Below are 8,913 nucleotides of genomic sequence, written 5' to 3'. Positions count from 1 at the left end.
ATCATGTAGGAGATTGGGGCCATCATTCCTTCCCTCTCCACCTCTCCAAGGTCTTCCCTTATGATATCTGAGTTTCCCTTTTCCCATCTCTGACTCAGACTTACCGCTCACAAATTGACCTTGATACAATCCAGGCCACGTGCCTGTCATAGAGTGACCATAACAGCAATTCCAGTAACCCCCTCCAGACCAGCTGTCTGAGAGCAACATGCTTAAAACACTCTACAAGATTAACGCATGCTGATTATGTTTGGAAGGTAAGGTTATTTAGAGAAAGCTTTGTAATTTGATAGTCAATTACACTGAGAGGAGAAGGATGATGTTGAGAGAGTGTCTCAGTCTATTGCCTCAAACACAGTGCAACAGTTACAGTTACTGTATCAAGATACAGTCTTTAAAATGTTAAGTTGCATTGTATTAAATCATTTATTTTAATAATTTTCATGCAAATATTAAAAAAAAAAGAAAAAATGTACATATGTGTAATATAATCTTAGAATGAAGGGCATTAGATATTCCTCAATGTCTTTACAAAAGAGTCCCATTTTAAGGAATCAGCTCTCTTCTCAGAAGAACATGAACAAAATGTTTCCATTATACGACCAGCTTTTCATTTCCAAATAGTCCATCATGTCTCTAGTCCGTGAATATTGAACAAAGTCTACTATCTTTATTCTGACACAGTGGCTCATGCATTCAAACATTCAAAAGCTGTCCACGCCAGTCGATTCCTCAGCTCCTCTATTATATCAAAGAACGTCAAAAAGTGACTGAGAAAGGGAACGGATCTGTTACAGCTGAATACATTCCTCCCAGATATACTTTTCTTATATAACATTTCACTCTTGTTTGATAGACACAAATCCCCGTAAAGGATAAATTATCCGTACATACCCTGAGGAGTCAAGAAAAGTTTCCTCTCTTTAACATAATCCCACATTTCTATCCGACAGACACAGAGGAAAGTTTTCTTTATATATTAAAATGAAAGGGCAGAAAGGCTAGATCTCTTCAAATACAGTCATTTTACAAGCTCATCCTCCTTTTCTTAAAACATTGCTTTAGACAAACTTGTAAGAATCATTTGTATTTGTTTGTCTGTTTTTCTTTTCTTTTCTGCCGTAATACTACGTTTATTGACACGTTACCGTCACAAACTGTCATGAAGCATGAAGCATGAAGCCACCCCTGCCGCTTGTATGATACAAACAAAATGGGAACCCCCTCGTGAAAAACATTGCTGGATACCATAGCACTCCTAGTGGCCAAAACCTCAAATCTAAGGAATATGTATTTCAGTAAAGATCCTGATAAGAGACACAAGTGAGACTATTTGCATTTGTGAGTTGAGTTAATGGGCATATTTAATCAGGTGATGGCTTAATCAGAGTATATATAAGTATACTTTAAAGGCACGGTTGACGATGTTATCCAGTTTACACTATTTGTTATATTGGTTGAAATGGTCTTTACCACCCGAAAGAGATCTACTACTTGTGAGCTCTGAAAAAGGACCGGAACAAAGCCGTCATCTGTAGCTGCTGCAATCCTGTAAAAACGTCTACCAATCACTGCCTCGCGGTCCGCTTGGAAAGAACCAATCAGATGCCTCCCTGCCTCCCTGCTCGTACTCTACCCTTGGCATGCACCAGCCTGAACTCAAAGCGCGTCACTTCCGCACGTTTACTGGAGAATGGAAGAGAAAACTCAGCCAAAAGTAGCACTGCCGCAGTTACTTGTCATGAGGTAGCGTTGTTGAGTTGAGGTCCTCTCTCCGCTCTGTGTCTGTGAAGTAGCTACGATGCAGCGGTGCTCGTGCATGTGTGTGGGGGGGCGTTGCCTTGGAAGGAGCCCCGAGGGGAGGCGGTGGGAGACAGAACTCCTGAGGCGATGCTACTTTCAAATTATGCTTGCTTTCCAACATCGTCGACCCTATCTTTAACTGGGGTGAACTTGATTTGTTCTTAAAAACCTCCTTTAAAATAAAGAAAAAAACATTCCCTGTATTCTACATCAACTATCAGCTGATGCTATAAATACGTTTTAGCTTTGACTAAAAGGACTGTTTCAGGTAAAACTACAAACATCAGGTATAATTTGACGCTATATGGTGAAAAATGTAAGTCTTCGATTTATGTATGAAAAGGGTTGAAGTACAGTACTTTGGATGCAGAGCCAGATTCATTTAACAAGGTTATTCACAACTCAGTCAATACTACACTTACCTGTCAATATGCAAGATAAGCCCACCTCTATGAAGGATCTAGAAATCTAATATACAGCGCTGGCAAAATGTGAGAACACGCAGGAGACAAACACACACACACATAAAGACACACACGCACTCTGGTTAGAGGGGGATTTGAGGGTTTGCTCATAGACTTGATGCACCTCATCATGACCTTATTGGTAAATAGGCCTTTCCAGGACCCTGAGCAAACTCAATAAAACTAGCCTCCAACTCCAAACCCACTGCGCTCTGCGAGGTCCCCCAGAGGAGTGTCGAGACAGAACGAAGGGAGAGAGAGAGAGAGAGCAAGAAACAGAAACCGAGAAATAAATGGAGAGGCAAATGGGGGGGGGGAACGAGATATTGAGATTGAGAGAGACGGGGAGGGTGAGAGCAGGACAGGAAAGAGAGAGATCAAAGACAAGCAGTGAAGCAGCTGAGACAGGGAGCGAAACACTGAGCGAGGGAGAGGGGAACCCGGTGGTGGAAAAGTAATTCAGTGCTGCAGGGAGAAGTTGTGTTCCGTTTCTGCTCTTGGCCTCACCAGCTGTAATGAGCCTCAGATTACAACTAGGCCCCGACCCTGACATGTGCAAAAGGCATTACTGCTCGAGCTGGCAAAGCTGGAGACTGCACTCAGAGAATCAGCTCATCATTAAAACATATTGCCCTCAGCCAGAATAATTGAAAATAGGAATATGTACTGTAGTTCCTGATGAGAACGAGAGATAAAGAAAGACATTGGCAGACAGAGAGATGGGGAGTTCATGAAGATTGTACATTTGGCTATTGACATTTACTTTGTGTTGTTGTTTGCATTTTACAGTAGATCAGTAGACTTTGTGCTGGTGCTGTATAGTCAGTGAGGCTGAATGAAACACAAGGGAAAATAAGTATCTTACAGCGCTGTAAATGATATATTTGGATTATATATTTCTGACAACAAAGAGAAGGTTATCAGAATGATGAAAAAAGAGTCACATAACGATTTAGCTTTACAGAGCTGATCAAATGCATTGCATATAAATAAAAAGCCACAGCTTCTACCTGATTACTGCATATTTTCCAACAGTATCCTCCTATACTTTCTCCAGAAAAAAGATAAAATTAAATGCAAAAAGATAGTTGATAATTTACACACAAAAGTTGCACAGAATTGAAGATGTTTGCCATTCAGGCTTTATTAGTTCTGTGGGGAGTTCCAGGAAAAGTCAATATACGGTCAATATGCAGCTGGTTCTTTCCATCAAAATAGCTCGTTACTGTTGTGACCTTACACTACCAGATAAGAAAACAGTATATGGGTGTCATATACACATGAACACAAACTATACACACAACTATATACCTGCCCAGTTACACAACAGTTTGTGAAAAAGTCACAAAATTGAATGTATTGATTTCGTGCACATAGACAGGAATTTCAAAATGTTTTCGTGATGGTCAGCACAAAATCAATTTGTATGCAATCCACATAATTGTGGGCCGCGAAGTATAGAGAATGGTGAACACCGCATATGGAGGAGGTTGGCGTGGATGGGTGGGTCAAAAAAACACAGGACTTTCACTCAGGAGACCGGTGTTTGTGTCCCGTGTGAAACCACAAATCAGATTTGGTGTATTTGTCACGTAACTTCTGTACTTATTTTACGGTAAATCCAGTGTTTCAACTCATTTCAACTCAAACAGCAATCTTTTCCGAAACCTAAATAGTTTCATTGCCCAAGCATAACCAAGTTGATCTAGTCCTAAACCTAACTGAGTAGTTTTATTTTTGAAAAGACTGGAGCCGAAATTGACACCTGCGTCACGTGTTGCTGGACATACGTAGGAAAATGCACAAAAAATACGTTGTTGAAAATTGTGCTGAGCTCCACGAAAAAAAAAGGGAAATTCATGTCTATGTACACAAATTAAATAGATTCAATTATGTGACTTTTTCACAAACTGCCATGAGACTGTTGTAATTTCGATACACAAAAATACATATAGCTGCTGGATATACACACTCAACACAAGTGTAACACTGACATTAATAATCTCAAATCCAGGCCTTCCAGCTGGCCATTCAACTCAATGGAATACCGTGCTAATTTCTAATGTGGGTGTGTGTGTGTGTGTGTGTTTGTAAGAGTACACACATTCTCAAAGTGCGCTGTCTGTAAGAAAGAAAGAAACAAAGAAGCACACCTGTATAAACTGCAGAGTAGGCACAACAACGCTGTTTTAAGTGAAATGTTTCAAACAATATATTATATCACTTACGTTTCAGCTTACATACGTATACTTAAAGCATATCACACTTAAAAGAGGAAAACAAGATCCCAGACCCAAGGAGCAGGCCAGTGAAATTGAAGGGCCATGCATCTGCAATAGATTGTGAGAATGCGTCAGCAGCTGCACATTCCCACCCAACTGGAATCCCGGCTGTCATTTGGCCCCGTTATTTCACTGTGCAACGAACCACCGACGCTATGCCATCACACCACACTTCACCACCAGCGAGGATTTTCTCTCACATACACAGCGAGTGGAATTCGCAAAAATGTGAAATGGAGCTAATGCACAAGGGAAATATAACACAATTTCTACAAGCACTGTAGCAAGACATTTGTGGAGCGGACAGAATACCAAAAATACAGTCCACCTTTTTTTTTTTTCTGCTCATGTAGAAATCACTTCATGCAAGTCGAATGATATAGTATGTTCATACTTTCTTGTGAGGTGGTGAGAGTTTGCCTGTTAAATGAAGGGTGAATTCATCCTGGATATCAGCTCTCCTCTCCTTTCCCACTACACCCTTCTCCAACTATTCCCCCCCAATCATTTCATCCAGCCACATTGTATCGTGCCACTTCAGTGAACATCAGGGTGCACTGAGTTGTTTTGGCTGTATCCCTCTTGCAAATTCACTTTAGTAGACCGAATTGAATGTGGGATATCTATCCTGTGGTGCAGTTCCATTTCAAATCCAGAGATGTGCTGGTGTAGATTTTTTTTTTTTTCTGGGTAAATGTAAACACTGTAAACTTGGAGTATAGTTGCCTATCAGAAATTGCTGTGGCCTGAAATGTAATCCATGGCGTGTTTCCATCTGAATCTACACTGGGTTATCCTGCTTAATGCTACCATCAGCACTGAGTAATCCAATGATACAATATTGCATTTTACAAATTATCTGCATGCATAGCCATCCATACTAAACCAAATATATGAGGCAAATGTTCAAAATATTTGTGCTTTCTGTTTTATGAGCATGGTTCTTCCTCCATGCAATTTCTTGTTCAATTCTTGGTAGACAGTGAGTTATATAGTATCCACTGCTTGTGAGTCAGTGTCTACATTTGCATGAAGCCAAATAATTGTATTAATTGGACTATATCAGATTTATTCCCAGTGGCTGCACCTCAGTCATTCCTCTAAATTGGTGCCTTGTGGACATGACTTTTTCACATGTTCATTTCCCATTTTGTGTGGCAATATTATAAATCAGAAAACCCTGCTATTCCATTTTAATGACATAAATCCATTTCATGGCATGCTTGTATGATTATAAAATGTCCGTACAAACTATGTGGCACTCACTCTGTCATAATGATCAGTAAAAATAAAATAATTTTCCAGGTCATCACCTTTGGATTCTCAATAGGTATTTCTACAATTGTGAATGTGTTGTTCAAGAATATGTAATTGGTGTGCAATATTATACCCAATGTACTTTGCATGTTTATTCATCAAATATCCCTTTGAGGCTTTGGCAAAATTAGGTAAATGGACATAAACATATAGTGTTGTTGGGGTAATGAGCATGACTCTTTTCCAACAACCAGTCTGGATGATTAATTGTAGGGAAACCAAAGAGGGCCGGTTAATGCAAAGCTTGTGATGGCATCAGCTATCTAATCTTTCTACGCAGCCTATAGCTCTGCTAACTACCCAGAGGAAAACATATGTATTTGATGATTTGATGATATTTGAACAGATATCCTTGGTACTGGTTTTGAGCTGATATCAATGTCTGCTGCATTCAATTTTTAAACTTCACTTAATCTGTTTCAGTATGGAATGCAATATGCATATGTCCACCTTAACGGATCACACGGTGTCAGTGCTACATGCACAATAGATTTGTCTTCAATGTTTTGTACCTGTTTGTAACATAGACCCAGTCAGGCTTTTTATGCACTTAAAGTGTTCCAATGTGATACTAGCTGAGAAAGCCATTGTCCAGCTGTGACTGGAGCAATCGGAGAAAAGAGGCGACACATAAGAATGGCTAGCATGACAAACTTAGAAAAAAAAAAACTGTCCATGTGCATCAGAATGATAGACAATGTCTCCCAAGGCAATGCAATGGTATGGCTGTTTAATGTGTTTTTAACGATAATGCGTCAACGCAAATTTGTTTTAACGCAACTAATTTATGTGACGCATTAACACAACTTGCAATGTTTAGGCTATAGGGCTCAGTTTGAAAGCTAGAGTGAAGATACTTGTATCATATGAAATTATAAAAAACCTAAGGAATCCATTGAACAATGTCGTACTTATGTATAAGAGGTGGGCTAAATAATGCTCCAAAATTACGCAAAATTTTGGTGAGGAAAAGCTGGCGTGGCCATTTTCAAAGGGGTCCCTTGACCTCCGACCTCAATGTGAATGAAAATGGGTTCCGTGGCTACCCACGAGTCTCCCCTTTACAGACACGCCCACTTTATGATAATCACATGCAGTTTGGGGAAAGTCATAGTCAAGTCAGTACACTGACACACTGACAGCTGTTGTTGCCTGTTGGGCTTGAGTTTGCCATGTTATGATTTGAGCATATTTGTTATGCTAGATGCAGTACCTGTGAGGGTTTCTGGACAATAATTGTCATTGTTTTGTGCTTTCCAATAATAAATACATACATTTGCATAAAGCAAGCATATTTGCTCACTCCTATGTTGATAAGAGAATTAAATACTTGACAAATCTCCCTTTAAGTTGCATTTTGAACAGATATAAAATGTGCGATTAATTTGCGATTAACTATGATTAATCATGGACAATCATGCAATTAATCACAATTAGATATTTTAATCGATTGAAAGCCCTATTTTTTATTTTTGTTATTATTTTTTTAGGAATTTTTTGACAATATACACATAAAATGACAGCAGTAGTATCATTTGAGGTGAACCTGTCTGTCTAATATACATGTTCTGTACTTTCACCACAAACATAAATAACAGTTGCTGTGATGTGAGCCAGGATATATACTGGTAAATATTTGATCGACGAGCTTTCTCAGCTCACCACCGGCCATGCCACAAGTCGGAAAATCAAGGGAATCGTCTTTGTGATTCGATGCAATAGAAATGTGAAAAATGTTATAGCCAGAGGACAAACACACACACACACACACAGAGACAGAGACAGAGAGAGAGAGACTCACACACTTCCCTTCTGCTCTCATGCTTGTTAAGATCCTATCTATCTTGGGTGAGAGCCCTTTAGCCATACTCGAAGGGCTCATTTCCATTCCAACACAGAGACATAAACACAACCAACATACACACATACTGCACTTAACAACAAAGACACACACACTAGCCATTGGGATTCAACAAGCACCTGTAGATTGTAATGAGACATAGAGTTCTTTTTGACCTTGGAAGCCCCAAAAGTGAAGCTCGTCAACCTCCAGGAAATGCGTGCTTGAGAAACAAGTGTGTTTGTGTGTGTGTGTGTATGTGTGTGTCCTGAAGTAATATTCTAGGCTTCATCCCAATGTTCCATTGTGCGTCTGTTTGTCTGAGACCCAGGCTGTATACTACATCGACCGAACACCTGCTGCTGCGGTAACTAGGATGTCAGGAGACTTCATAAATATATATTAGAGTCAGAGCTGATATTAAACCAGGGTATAACCCTGGGACTGATCTCTCAAGGTCAATCCATCTATCTATCTATCTATCTATCTATCTATCTATCTATCTATCTATCTATCTATCTATCTATCTATCTATCTATCTATCTATCTGTCTGTCTATCTGACATCTAGACATTTATTTCACTTATTTGTTCATTAACATAAATGTAGTTTACATTTCAATTTTACTTGTTCCACACGAAGCCACAATCTCTGTCACTTCTCTCTCTCTCTCTCTCTCTCTCTCTCTCTCTCTCTCTCTCTCTCTCAGAAACACTTCATAAATTTGACAATCATACTTGAAAATCTCAATCACAGTTGAAAGCACGGTTGTCAAAATGACAGTCGCACTGCAGTGATGTGTCAAAAATAATCATTAAATTGCATTTAGTATGTTTTAAGAAAGAATTATAAAGATTTTACTGGTTTGTAATTGAACAGTTAAACCCAACTCTCAGTGAACCTTTGCTTCGTGAACTTTAATAGCCCCCTTGCCTGTGCTGACTCACAGTACCTTGAAATTACACTATCTCGCCACAAAGTCCAGAAAAGATGTATTCCAATGAAAGACATCCCACTTTAAATGTGAAGCTTTCACTCTCTGACATTTTATGGTACACTTCACACCTCTCAGCAGTAATCTTTCTAATTTGATTTGTGACAGATTTTATTCGAGAGCACATTCGCTTCCTTAACTTATTCATTCGAGTCTTTAAATCTCTCTGTGCTGAGCAGTGGCAGGATATTGTCAAATCAAGGTCCTGTGAAA

The sequence above is a fragment of the Sebastes fasciatus genome, chromosome 12, assembly GCF_043250625.1.
Source record: "Sebastes fasciatus isolate fSebFas1 chromosome 12, fSebFas1.pri, whole genome shotgun sequence".
NCBI classification, from domain to species: Eukaryota; Metazoa; Chordata; class Actinopteri; order Perciformes; family Sebastidae; genus Sebastes; species Sebastes fasciatus.
The sequence above is the reverse complement of the archived record's forward strand: the minus strand, read 5'-3'. Positions refer to the sequence as shown.